This window comes from Chlorocebus sabaeus, chromosome X (genome assembly GCF_047675955.1).
Source record: "Chlorocebus sabaeus isolate Y175 chromosome X, mChlSab1.0.hap1, whole genome shotgun sequence".
Classification (NCBI taxonomy): domain Eukaryota; kingdom Metazoa; phylum Chordata; class Mammalia; order Primates; family Cercopithecidae; genus Chlorocebus; species Chlorocebus sabaeus.
This window is the reverse complement of record NC_132933.1, coordinates 131,680,175-131,694,670: the sequence shown is the minus strand read 5'-3', so window position 1 is coordinate 131,694,670 and position 14,496 is coordinate 131,680,175. Positions and strand designations below refer to the sequence as shown.

Here is a 14,496-nt window from a genome sequence, read left to right as displayed (position 1 = left end):
AAAAGGTATAAAGTGATGAACATGATAGATACACAGAATTGATATTATACAATGTATACATGTATCAAAACATCACATTGTGCCATAAATATGTAAAACTGTGATTTATCTATGATTTAAAAATATAAATAAAAAATCTAAAAAATCATTTTCCTCTTCTTTATTGTTCAAAACTAGTATATTAATAGGAATGATTATGATACAATCTAGAACTGTTCACTCTTGTTTAATTAATTAAATTTAATTAAACATCTACAGAAGATGTTAGGTTGTATATAATTCAAGAAGGTATGATGAGCCTTCTTTGTTAGAAATATCTCACATATAAAATTTAAAATCTAGAAAGAGAGAATTTAAAAAGAAAGAAGCTAGCTTGAATCTAACCAGAAGGAAAGAGTCAGCAAAGTCAAACTAAGGAATAGTAGAGAAACTAAATTTTCTCTACTCTACAAAAAAAATCAGCTTCACTGAAGTAAAAGAAAGTCTGTAAAACTATTCAAGGTTAGAGACTCAAGAGGTATTGGGAAAATATAATCCTCCAAACGAAATCAATAAGACAGGAAAATAAATTATAACACCCATTAGGATCAGGATCAGGAAAATAAAATTCTTCTGAGGATCAGGAAAATAAAATCCTCCAAAGGATATCAATAAGACAATTTGAGAAACTTGAATGAGTATGGACTATAAGATAATACTATTGTATCAATAATAAATGCTCCAAATTGGATAATTATATTGATTTTATGTTAAAAAAATTTTTCTATTTTTGGAGACACATGCTCCAATACTGAGGGGTGAGGACACATAATGTCTATAATGTCTTTGCAACTGACTCACAAAAAATAATAATTATGAATCTAGATTAATTTAGTCTTGCAAGTTTTCTGTATGTTTGAAATTTTTAACACAAAAATTTAAAATAATAAGAAAAATAGTGCTTGCTTTGGCAGCACATATACTAAAATTGGAAGGATATATAGAAGATTACCATGGCCCCTGTGCAAGGATGACACTCAAATTCATAAGGCATTCCATATTTTTAAACATATCTATGGAAATAAACTAGAAAATCTAGAAGAGATGGATAAATTCCTTCACACATACACCCTCCCAAGACTAAACCAAGAAGTTGAGTCCATGAATACACCAAAAACAAGTTCTGAAATTAAGACAGTAATTAAGAGCCTACCCACCAAAACAAAAAGCCCATGACCAGATGGATTTACAGCGAAATTCTACCAGAGGTAAAAAGAGGAGCTGGTATCATTCCTTCTGAAACTATTCCAAAAAATTGAAAAGGAGGGAATCCTCCCTAACTCATTTTATGAGACCTGTATCATCCTGATACCAAAACCTGGCAGAGACACAACAACAAAAGAAACTTTGGGCCAATATCCCTGAGGAACATCAATGCAAAAATCCTCAATAAAATACGGGCAAACTGAATTCAGCAGCAAATCAAAAAGCTTATCCACTACAATCAAGTTGGCTTCATCCATGAGATTCAAGGCTGGTTCAACATACGCAAATCAATAAATGTAATCCAACACATAAACAGAACCAATGATAAAAACCACATGATTATCCAATAGATGCAGAAAAGGCCTTCAATAAAACTCAACACTCCTTCATGTTAAAATCTCTCAATAAACTAGGTATTGATGGAATATATCTCAAAATAATCAGAACAAACCCATAGCCAATATCATACTGAATGGGAAAAAGCTGGAAGCATTGCCCTTGAAAACTGGCACAAGGATGCCCTCTCTTACCACTCCTATTCAACATAGTATTGGAAGTTTTGGCCAGAGCAATCAGGCAAGGAAAAGAAATAAAGAGTATTCAAATAGGAAGACAAGAAGTCAAATTACCTTTGTTTGCAGATGATATAATCCTATATCTAGAAAACCTCATCATCTCAGCCCCAAAACTCCTTAATCTGATGAGCTACTTCAGCAAAGTCTCAAGATATGAAATCAATGTGCAAAAATCTCTAGCATTCCTATGCACCAACAGCAGGCAAGCAGAGAGCCAAATCATGAGTGAACTCCCATTCACAATTGTTACAAAGAGAATAAAATACCTAGGAATACAACTTACAAGGGATATGAAGGACCTCTTCAAGGAGAACTACAAATCACTGCTGAAGGAAATAAGAGAGGACACAAACAAATGGAAAAACATTCCATCCTCATGGATAGGAAGAATCAATATCGTGAAAATGACCATGCTGCCAAAAGTAATTTTTAGATTCAATGCTATTCCCATCAAACTACCATTGACATTCCTCACAGAATTAGAAAAATCTACTTTAAATTTCATATGGAACCAAAAAAGAGCCTGTACAGCCAAGACAATCCTAAGTAAAAATATAAAAACTGGAGTCATCATGCTACCTGACTTCAAACTGTACTGCAAGGCTACAGTAACCAAAATAGTATGATACTGGTAGCAAAACAGACATACAGACCAATGGAACAGAACAGAGACCTCATAAACAACACCACACATCTACTATCATCTGATCTTCGACAAACTTGACAAAATCAAGCAATGGGGAAAGGACTCCCTATTTAATAAATGGTGCTGGGAAAACTGACTAGCCATATGCAGAAAACTGAAACAGGACCCCTTTCTTACACCTTATACAAAAATTAACTCAAGATGGATTAAAGACTTAAATGTAAAACCCAAAACCATAAAAACCCTAGAAGAAAACCTAGGCAATACCATTCAGGACTTAGGCATGGACAAAGACTTTATGATGAAAATGCCAAAAGTAATTGCAACAAAAGCCAAAAGGTACAAATGGGATCTAATTAAACTAAAGAGCTTCTGCACAGCGAAAGAAACTACCAACAGAGTGAACAGGTAACCTACAGAGTGGGAGAAAATTTTTGCAATCAATACATCTGAGAAAGGTCTAATATCCAGAATCTATAAGGAACTTCAACAAATTTACAAGAAAAAAAAAACAAACCCCATCAAAAAGTGGGCAAAAGATATAAACATACACTTCTCAAAAGAAGACATTTATGTGGACAACAGGCATATGAAAAAAAGCTCAATATTATTGATCATTAGAGAAATGCAAATCAAAACCACAATGAGATACCATCCCACACCAGTCAGAACGGCAATTACTAAAATGTCAAGAAACTATAGATGCTGGTGAGGCTGTGAAGAAATAGGAACACTTTTACACTGTTGGTGAGAATGCAAATTAGTTCAACCATTGTGGAAGACAATATGGCAATTCATCAGGGATCTAGAACCAGAAATATCATTTGACCCAGCAATCCCATTACTGGGTATATACCCAAAGGAATATAAATAATTCTACTATAAAGACACATGCACACATGTACTTACTGCAGAACTATTTACAATAGCGAAGACATGGAACCAACCTAAATGCCCATAAATGATAGACTGGATAAAGAAAATGTGGTACATATACACCATGGAATACTGTGCAGCCATAAAAAGGAATGAGATCATGTCCTTTGCCAGGACACAGATGAAGCTGGAAGCCATCATTCTCAGCAAACTAACACAGCAACAGAAAACCAAACACTGCAAGTTCTCACTTATAAGTGGGAGCTGAACAATGAGAACACATGGACACAGAGAGGGGAACAACATACCAGGGCTACTCAGGGGGTGAGTGGCGAAGAGAGGAAGAGCATTAGGACAAATAACTAATGCCTGTGGGGCTTAAAACCTAGATGATGGGCTGATAGGTGCAACAAACCACCATGGCACACACACACCTATGTAACAAACCTACATGTTCTGCACTTGTATCCCAGAACTTAAAGTAAAATTTTTTAAAAGAATAAATAAAAGGACCAATCTAGAGAAATGCTTGCACAAGTGCATCAGGAGACACATATAAGAATGTACACATTTATATTAGCAAATGTGCTCTCATATACTAAAAATGTTACAACGACTTAAATGTTCTTGAGTAGTAAAATGGCTAAATACATTATGTCGTATATATAAAATGGAATACTACAGAGCAGTGAAAATGAAACAGCTAGAGTTACATATCACAACACGAATAAATCTCCAAAACATAATAATGAGAGAATGAAGCAAGTTGCAAAAGGTATTATATAGTATGATTCCATTTATTTAAAGTTCAGAAATAGGCAAAAGTAAACAAAATTATCAATCAACCCTCTGAAAAAATGAGGGTAAAGAGATCATCAATGTAATACAATAATCTATCATCTGAAAAAAATTGATAACTTCATTTGAATTGAATATTTTGTGCTGTACCAACCATGTTCTATTATAGGACTGTGCTCAGAAAGCTTTAGATATTATGGTGTCATCATCACTGGTATTAGCTCAGTCAAGATTATTATTTTATTATTATTAGTTTTATATTTATAGTCATTCTAATGGGTGTTGTAATTTATGAGTCTGGTGACAACCAGAAGAGCTAAAATTATTCTGTTGATATCTTTCCCTTCAATTGTGAACATATATTCAAACTCAGCACTAGAAATAGCACATATAGTTTTTTACTAGCAATTTGTTCCTAGGATCTTTAATTCTTTCTACATTCATCTTCTCCATTCAGTACTACTGCCTTTACTTCTAGTATTGTCAAGTTACACTGTGAAATGTCTGCCATTCACTGTCAAAACAGCATCTTCATGCAACAAAAGATAGAAAGAGCAGCCTTCCCACAGCCACAACTAACCAAGGTTTTATGATGATCAAGACACACAGCCATTAATATGCTCGTGGAGTCATGCTTGGAATTTGGGGATAAAGACAAACTGAGTCTTGAGGTTAAGAGACCCAAAATCATATCACGTGGACAACACTTTAAAGAATATGACTATTTTTTCTATCAGAATTATCTTTTATTTTATTTTATTTTTTATTATACTTGAAGTTCTAGGGTACATGTGCACAACATGCAGGTTTGTTACATATGTATACATGTGCCATGTTGGTGTGCTGCACCCATTAACTCGTCATTTACATTAGGTATTTCTCCTAATGCTATCCCTACCCCCTTCCCACACCCCATGACAGGCCCTGGTGTGTGATGTTCCCCTTCCTGTGTCCAAGTGTTCTCATTGTTCAATTACCACCTATGAGTGAGAACATGTGGTGTTTGGTTTTCTGTCCTTGAGATAGTTTGCTGAGAATGATGGTTTCCAGCTTCATCTATGTCGCTACAAAGGATATGAACTCATCCTTTTTTATGGCTGCATAGTATTCCATGGTGTATATGTGCCACATTTACTTAATCCCATCTATCATTGATGGACATTTGGGTTGGTTCCAAGTCTTTGCTATTGTGAATAGGGCTGCACTAAAAATACGTGTGCATGTGTCTTTATACTAGCATGATTTATAATCCTTTGGGTATATACCCAGTAATGGAATGGCTGGGTCAAATGGTATTTCTAGTTCTAGATCCTTGAGGAATCGCCACACTGTCTTCCACAATGGTTGAACTAGTTTACAGTCCCACCAACAGTGTAAAAGTGTTCCTATTTCTCCACATCCTCTCCAGCACCTGTTGTTTCCTTGTAAGGCAGACCTGGTGGTGACAAAATCTCTAAGCATTTGCTTGTCTGTAAAGGATTTTATTTCTCCTTCACTTATGAAACTTAGCTTGGCTGGATATGAAATTCTGGGTTGAAAGTTCTTTTCTTGAAGAATGTTGAATATTGATCCCCACTCTCTTCTGGCTTGTAGGGTTTCTGCTGAGATATCCGCTGTTAGTCTGATGGGCTTCCCTTTGTGGGTAACCTGACCTTTGTCTCTGGCTGCCCTTAACATTTTTTCCTTCATTTCAACTTTGGTGAACCTGACAATTATGTGTCTTGGGGTTGCTCTTCTCGAGGAGTATCTTTGTGGCATTCTCTGTATTTCCTGAATTTGAATGTTGGCCTGCCTTGCTAAGCTGGGGAAGTTTCCCAGGATAATATCCTGAAGAGTGTTTTCCAGCGTGGTTCCATTCTTCCCATCACTTTCAAGTACACGAATCAAATGTAGATTTGGTCTTTTCACATAGTCCCATATTTATTGGAGGCTTTGTTCATTTTCTTTTACTCTTTTTTCTCTCAACTTCTCTTCTTGCTTCATTTCACCCATTTGATCTTCAATCACTGATATCCTTTCTTCCACTTGATCGAATCAGCTACTGAAGCTTGTGCATGCATCACATAGTTCTTGTGCCGTGGTTTTCAGCTCCATCAGGTCATTTAAGGTCTTCTCTATGCTGTTTATTCTAGTTAGCCATTTATCTCATCTTTTTTCAATGTTTTTAGCTTCCTTGTAAAGGGTTCGAACATCCTCCTTTAGCTCAGAGAAGTTTGTTATTACCGATCTTCTGAAGCCTACTTCTGTCAACTCATCAAAGTCATTCTCTGTCCAGCTTTGTTCCATTGCTGGCGAGGAACTGTGATCCTTTGGAGGAGAAGAGGCACTCCGATTTTTAGAATTTTCAGCTTTTCTGCTCTGGTTTCTCTCCATCTTTGTGGTTTTATCTACCTTTGGCCTTTGATGATGGTGATCTACGGATAGGGTTTTGGTGTGGATGTCCTTTTTGTTGATGTTAAGGAATATGACTATTAAGTTATTCCTCTGTGGTGGGAATAAGGAAGACACATTTGATAATTAACTTAAAATATTTAAAGAGTTGTCACATGGAAGCTGGATTTGACTTGTTCTTTATGACCCCAAGGGATAGAACTTGAATCAATGGGTCAGAGCTTCAGAAAGACAAATTTCATCAATTTAAGGAAGAGCCAGCCAGAAATACAATAACCTGTCCCTCAGAAAAGTGAACTACATATTTCAAGAAGCATTCTAAAAGAGTTTAGGCAAGCAGTAGGATGGGGTCAGAGAATAAAATGATTTATTTTTCAGGGTTCTGAGAGTCTGGGTTCTAGGCATGGAAGAGGATGCTGAGGTAGTAGTCAAGAGGCCTGGGTTATTGCCCTTGCTCATTCACTAACTAGATAGATGACCACCATTTTGAGATTTTTCTCTTCTAATAAGAGTATTAGGATAAATGGATAGTGTTGTCACTGCCTTGATAGAAATAACAGCTCCATATCAGATTAATTTCACACTGATGTCAACCTTAGGACAGAAAATCTGTTTCACTGAAGACAACCTAATTTACTAACACTGGGAATCTGGTATAGACCAACAAGGTTTGCAGCATTTATTCTCTGGGGAAACATTAGTGGAAGTATAATGTATACATCACCACCATGGAGTTAAAAAAAAAAAAAACAAAAACAAGTTTAATCAAAGGGAAGGATTCCACAGGAGCTAGGCTTGATGCTCAAGAAGAATCAATTTGCCTTTGAGAGCAATTACTCCTCAAGAGTAGCTGTACCCTTGGCTTCTATGAAATATTGGTATATCACCTGGAAATAAGCACCACAACATTTTCTTTTTTATTAGTTTATTATGTTGCTGTATAATACATAATGAACACAATCAGTTGGCCAAATATTGTTCACAGTCTGAGTCTATATAAAGGTATGCAGGAACAGCTTACAGAGTCCTTGATATCCCCTGAATCAAGAGATTCAGCTATGTTTATTTTATTACTATAAATTGTACAGAGGAGAGATATCTTTTTCTATATTCCAGGGTAATGGAAAGATGCTTCATTTCTTTCATACTGTTTCTATCCCTATGTTAGGAATATTGTCACTGTTATCTACTTTTTAACTATACAGCAATTTTTAGCAATTTCTGATGGGGAAATGTATCAGTCAAAGTCCCTGCAAGAAACAGAATTCCACTCAGGTGATTTGATGAAGAGATTTTTAATAAAAAACCTGCTTACAGATGTGTGGCTAGGGTTAAGGTTAAACAAGGAAGGATGAAGCCATTATGACCTAAAGATGAGTCATAGCTGGAAGACATTACTAATCCTAGGTTTGAAAGGGAACATGGAGGAAATAGTGTTTTAGGAACTGGTGAGAGCTGGAACTATGGAGGAATGGATACTTAGCAAAAGCTCTAGCAATGGAGAGACTCAACCACAGCCAAAACTAGAACCAACTCAGCCAAGGTGAAATAGAGAAGAGATATCCCTCTTTATGTCCTATGATTCATGCTGCTGATTCCCTTTAGCTGAGTCAACAATGCAAACTCAGAAATTTAGTTTGGAATAGTTTGTCCAATTACTATCTCCTATCTCCCATTTCAGATTATTTTCCATATATATATCATACTCTCAAAGGGATATAGTCTAGAAAAGTTTGTTAATGACTACCTAACCAATAAATAATGGAATCCATATGTCACTTGGAGAGAAAAAAATGATGCATGGGGCTACATTTACTGTAATTTAATCATCATTCAAAAATTAATTTAGCCACTACTATATAGTGCTGAAGACAGAAATGGTATCAGACTTCATGCATCTTCTACAATATAAAAATGCCTAGAGACATGCTCAGTTAAAAAGAGAGAAGATAAACACACTACATGTAGATACAGAAGTTTACCCATATGGACATGTGTCTGTAGTTTACATGTATGGGTGTATATGTGTATGTGTGCCTATAGTGAGTATGTGTATATCTGTGCTGATACTCTCCATATCCCCTCTCCATGACCCTCCCCAAATCCACTCTCCACTCTCCTCCAACTGCTTTGTGCCCTAAATGACTGAACTATATGAATTACGTCAATGGGTTTCCTCATCCTCCGGCTTCCTGTTGGGTTCAGACAATGACTGGAATGCCAGAAGAAAATCAGAAGGCAGCAAATAAGAAAGATCAGAGTATTTATTTCTCTAAGTCTCCTTGCAAAGTCACTATGACTCATCATATCCTCAACCATCACAGTTTCTATCAAGCAATCCATCTTTCTCTGCAGGTTCCAGTTGCTGCTCTCTCTCTCCTTGTCCCTTCAGTAGTGATGACACCTTGCTTTGACTATCTCCTGGGGTACTACTTCACTAACCCTGTGGTTTCCCTGTACCCTGCCCATATCTTGTAAATTACACCTTTATTAAACTCTTCTCAGGTTACTGAATTTGAGTGCCATCTGTTTCCAGCAGGAACCCTGATGGATACATTATGCCCCAACAACTTACAAGGATTAATAGTATTTTTCTAGTCTTACTGCAACATTCCAGGCTTTAGAAAATTGTGTTTCCTTCGTAATAATCTAGGTCTATTAGACTGCAAGGTCTTCAAGAGCAGAGATCATACCATATACACAGTTGTAACATTTGCAGGCATAAATAGCTCCTGCCCACAGTTGACAATCAACAATTATTCTGAGGAATTGAACTGACATAAAACAAAACATAGCTATTCCCAGGCTATGATCTTGAATGAACAAGATAAACATTATCTTAATCATGACATAAGAAAAATCATGTGATCCTAAAGAATTTATTGATGTTAGATGTTAACTTGCTGAACGTAATACCCATTTTAATGTCTTCTTCATGCAGAAATAAATGGTGTTTAAGAGTATTGGCCAGGCACTGTGCTCATGCCTGTAATCCCAACACTTTGGGAGGCCAAGGTGGGTGGATCACTTGAAGTCAAGAGTTTCAGACCAGCCTGGCCAACATGGTGAAACCCTGTCTCTACTAAAAATACAAAACTAGCCAGGCGTGGGTGGTGGGTGCCTGTAAGCCCAGCTACTCTGGAGGCTGAGGCAGGAGAATTGCTTGAACGGGGAGGGGGCGGAGTTTGCAGTGAGCCGAGATTGTGCCACTGCACTCCACCCTGGGCGACAGAGCGAGATTCCATCTCAAAAAAAAAAAAAAAAAAAAAGTATTATACAGCTGGCTGTGTAATGACATTAATCAAAGAGTACTTCTTCAGTTGGTTTCTTTGCAGTTGCCATAGTAGCAACCACATGTTTGCAAGTAGAGAGCACACATAGAACCCATTCTTAATTATACGTGTAGCACTACATTTCAGAGAACACAATAAATATGGAGGTCATGAGTGCATGGAAAAGAAATATGATGAAAAAAGATTTGCTCTCTAGCTTTTCTATCTTTTGATTATTCCTAACCCCTTTATTAGTATGTTCTGATTCCCTATTACCCCTTTTCATTCACTGCAATATAAAGGTCTCTGCAGCCACCCACGAAATTACAAACATCTGCTCCTGAAATGACCCAGAACTGTTCTTTAAAAAAAGTCAGTAGGAAATTAAGTCCTGCCATAACAAAAACACAATGGAATGAAAGTATCTACTGATGCTTTCCTAAGAAAACTGACACCACCCTTGGTCTTTTCTCATATTATGGCAGAGCATCAAGGTCTTCCTTTCTAAGTACTCTTTGTATTACTAAGGGTTCTTATTTATTATTAAATATCTTGCCTAGCTGTGCAATATAGGTTATAGATCTTGCCTAGCTGTGCAATATAGGTTATAGATCTTGTCATTCACAAGTATGTTGCCAAGATTAGCTAATTATTGTACTTTTAAAAAATAAACAAACCAGAAAGCATAATATCAAGGGTAAAACAAATTTTCCAATCAAAGAAGACTAAGTAATAATTTCTCTTTTTCTCTCTTTGTATTTTTCCAGACATTATTTAAGGAAAGTCATATAGTCTTTAGAGAAATAAGAGACGGTCTTTACTTAATTTTAATTAAGTCTTTCCAAAGGAGATGGATGCCAATCCAATGTACCTGAAAATTCTTTATTTTAAATAGTCTCACAGTTTAATAACATATTTTGGCATTACTTTTGTCCAATACAAAATTAATCTTATATTGGCAATAAATTATCATTGCACAATAACACATTTGTTTCTGCTTTCTTTGGTGTTGATCTCATCAATGTTGACCATTTGCTTATTTATCCTTTCTATTAGCATTTGCTGATTGCTTATTATGCAGTCGATACTTTCCCAAACTTAAAGAATATACAAATACATGATCCTAACCCTCCAAAAGCTTGTGTCTAGAAAATAAGATAGGCATGCAGTAAACTGGCAGGCCAGCTGGGGGATGCATAGTCTGAAAGCCTAGCAGAAAACACTTATTTCTGCTTCCTGTGCTTATTCATCCTCCAGCAGCCTAGAAAAGCAAAAGAACAAGTGCATAAGGCTTCTCGAGACCTAAGCTTGAAACTGACCCACTGTCACTCCCACTGCATCCTATTGGCCAAAACAAGTCACAAGGCCAACCCAGATTTAATGGGAAAGGATATAGGCTCCACCTCTTAATGGAAGGAGCAGCAAAGTAATGGTGCAAAAGCTGTGGATGCAAGGAGAGACAGAAGATTGGAAACATGTTTGCATAGTACTAAATGCACAGTAAGACAACAGGTCTAACCTAGAGGGAATCAGGAAAGGCAAAATACAGTCTTTAAAGATTAGTATATTAGTATCTATAATAATATGCATTAAAAGGCAAATCAATACTTACACTGACAGTATAAAATAAGGAATCCAAAACATATAATTGAGTGATAGCCTTGAGTCGGTTGTTCTCTTGTTACATTTCTCAATTAGCTAAACCTCTGAAAAGTAAAGTAAGACTTTTTTCCTGAACTTTAGCTTAATATAAACTCTTAAATTCTTTTCTTTTTAAAAATTTTTCCATAAGTTATTAGGGTATAGGTGGTGTTTGGTTACATGAGTAAGTTCTTTAGTGGTGATTTGTGAGATTTTGGTGCACCCATAAACCAAGCAGTATACACTGCACCACATTTGTAGTCTTCTATCCCTCGCCCCCCTCCTACTCTTTCCCACAAGTCCCCAAAGTCCATTGCATCATTCTTATGTCTTTGCATCCTCATACCTTAGCTCCCACATGTCAGTGAGAACAAACGATGTTTGGTTTTCCATTCTTGAGTTGCTTCACTTAGAATAATAGTCTCCTATCTCACCCAGGTCACTGCAAATGCTGTTAATTCATTCCTTTTTATGGCTGAGTTATATTCCATTGCATATACATACCACAGTTTCTTTATTCACTCATTGATTGATGGGAATTTGGGTTGGTTCCACGATTTTGCAATTGTGAATTGTGCTGCTATAAACATGAGTGTGCAAGTATCTTGTTCGAATAATGATTTCTTTTCCTCTGGGTAGATACCCAGTAGTGGTATTGCTGGATCAAATGGTAGTTCTACTCTTAGTTCTTTAAGGAATTTCCACACTGTTTTCCATAGTGGCTGTACTAGTTTACATTCCCACCAGCAGTGTAGAAGTGTTCCCTGATCACTGCATCCATGCCAACATCTACTGTTTTTTGATTTTTTGATTATGGCCATTCTTGCAGGAGTAAAAGTGGTATCGCTTTTGTGGTTTTGATTTGCATTTCCCTGATCATTAGTGATGTTAAGCATTTTTTCATATGTTTGATGACCATTTGTGTATCTTTCAAGAATTGTCTATTCATGTCCTTAGCCCACTTTTTGATGGGATTGTCTGCTTTTTTCTTACTGATTTGTTTGAGTTCGTTGTAGATTTTGGATATTAGTCCTTTGTCAGATGTATAGATTGTGAAGATTTTCTCCCTCTCTGTGGGTTGTCTGTTTACACTGCTGACTGTTCCCTTTTGCCGTGCAAAAGCTGTTTAGTTTAATTAGGTCCCAGCTACTTATCTTTGTTTTTGTTGCATTTGTTTTTGAATTCTCAGTCATAAAATCCTTGCTTAGCCAATGTCTAGAAGGGGTTTCCCAATGTTATCTTCTAGAATTTTTATAGTTTCAGGTCTTAGGTTTAAGTCCTTAATCCATGTTGAGCTGATTTTTGTATAAGGTGAGAGATGAGGATACAGTTTCATTCTCCTACTGTGGCTAGCCAATTATCCCAGCACCATTTGTTGAAAAGGGTGTTCTTTCCCCACTTTATGTTTTTGTTTGCTTTGTTGAAGATCAGTTGGCTGTAAGTATTTGAGTTTATTTGTGGGTTCCCTATTCTGTTTCATTGGTTTATGTGCCTATTTTTATACCAGTACTACACTGTTTTGTTGACTATGGCCTTATAGTATAGTTTGAAATCAGGTGGTGTGATGCCTCCAGATTTGTTCTTTTTGCTTAATCTTGATTTGGCTATGCGGGCTCTTTTTTGGTTCCATATGAATTTTAGAATCATTTTTTCTAAATCTGTGAAGAATGATGGTGGTATTTTGATGGAGATTGTATAACTTTGTAGATTGCTTGTGCCAATATGGTCATTTTCACAATATCGATTCTACTCATCCATGAGCATGAGATGTGTTTCAATTTGTTTCTGTCATCTATGATTTCTTTCAGCAGTGTTTTGTAGTTTTCCTTGCAGAGGTCTTTTGCCTTCTTGGTCAGGTATATTCTTAAGTATTTTATTTTATTTTATCTTATTTTATTTTATTTTTGTGGCTATTGTAAAAGGGGTTGAGTTCTTGATTTAATTCTCTGCTTGCTCGCTGCTAGTTTACAGAAGAGATCTGATTTGTGTACATTAATCTTATATCCAGAAACTTTGCTGAATTATTTTATCAGTTCTAGGAGCTTTCTGGAGAAGTCCTTAGGGTTTTCAAGGTAAAAGATCATATCATCAGCAAACAGGGACAGTTTGACTTCCTCTCTACCAATTTGGATGCCCTTTATTTCTTTCTTTTTTTTCTGATTGCTCTGGCTAGGACTTCCAGTACTATGTTGAAGAGGAGTGGTTAGAGTGAGCATCCTTGTCTTGTTCCAGTTCTTGGAGGGAATGCTTTCAATTTTTCCGATTCTGTGTTATGTTGACTTTGAGTTTGTCAGAGATGGCTTTATTACATTAAGGTATGTCCATTATATGCTGATTTTGTTGAGAGTTTTAATCACAAAGCGATGCTGGATTTTGTAGAATGCTTTTTCTGCATCTATTGAGATAATCATATGATTTTTGTTTTTATTCTGTTTATGTGGTATATCACATTTAATACAGACACCCCATTACTGAGTATATATTTAATATAAATTATTCTAACATAAGGACTCATGCACAAATATGTTCACTGCAGCATTGTTCATGATAGCAAAGACATGGAATAAAGAAAATGTGGTATATATGCACCACAGAACACTATGCAGCCATATATAGGAACAAGATCATATTATCTGAAGCAACATGGATGGAGTTGGAGGCCATTATCCTAAGTGAACTAACACAGGAACAGAAAAGCAAGCACTGTATCTTCTCACTTATAAGGGGGAATTAAATGTTGCATACGTATTGGACACAAATAAAGGAACAACAGGCACCAGGACCTACTTGAGGGTGTAGGGTGGGAGGAAGGAGAGCATTGAAAAACTACCTATTAGGTACTATGCTTATTACCTGTATGACAAAATAATCTGTATACCATACCCCCATGACACACAAGTTACCTACATGACAAACCTGCACATATACCCCTGAATCTAAAACAAAAGTTAAAGAAAAGCATAACGCAACTCCATTTTGTTTACAAGCAACTAACTTCAAATTCAACACATGTGGGTTGGAAGTAAAATGATGGGAAAGATAACCCATGCAA

The 14,496-nt window shown here is 36.3% G+C and overlaps 1 non-coding gene across 1 annotated transcript; it reads left to right on the top strand.

Annotated features, from left to right (window-relative positions):
- Nucleotides 1–937: 937 nt before the first annotated feature.
- On the top strand, nt 938–1,044 carry LOC119620014 (U6 spliceosomal RNA). Its single transcript, XR_005236413.1, has one exon. It is a non-coding gene; the product is annotated as a U6 spliceosomal RNA (small nuclear RNA).
- The last annotated feature ends 13,452 nt before the right edge of the window (nt 1,045–14,496 follow it).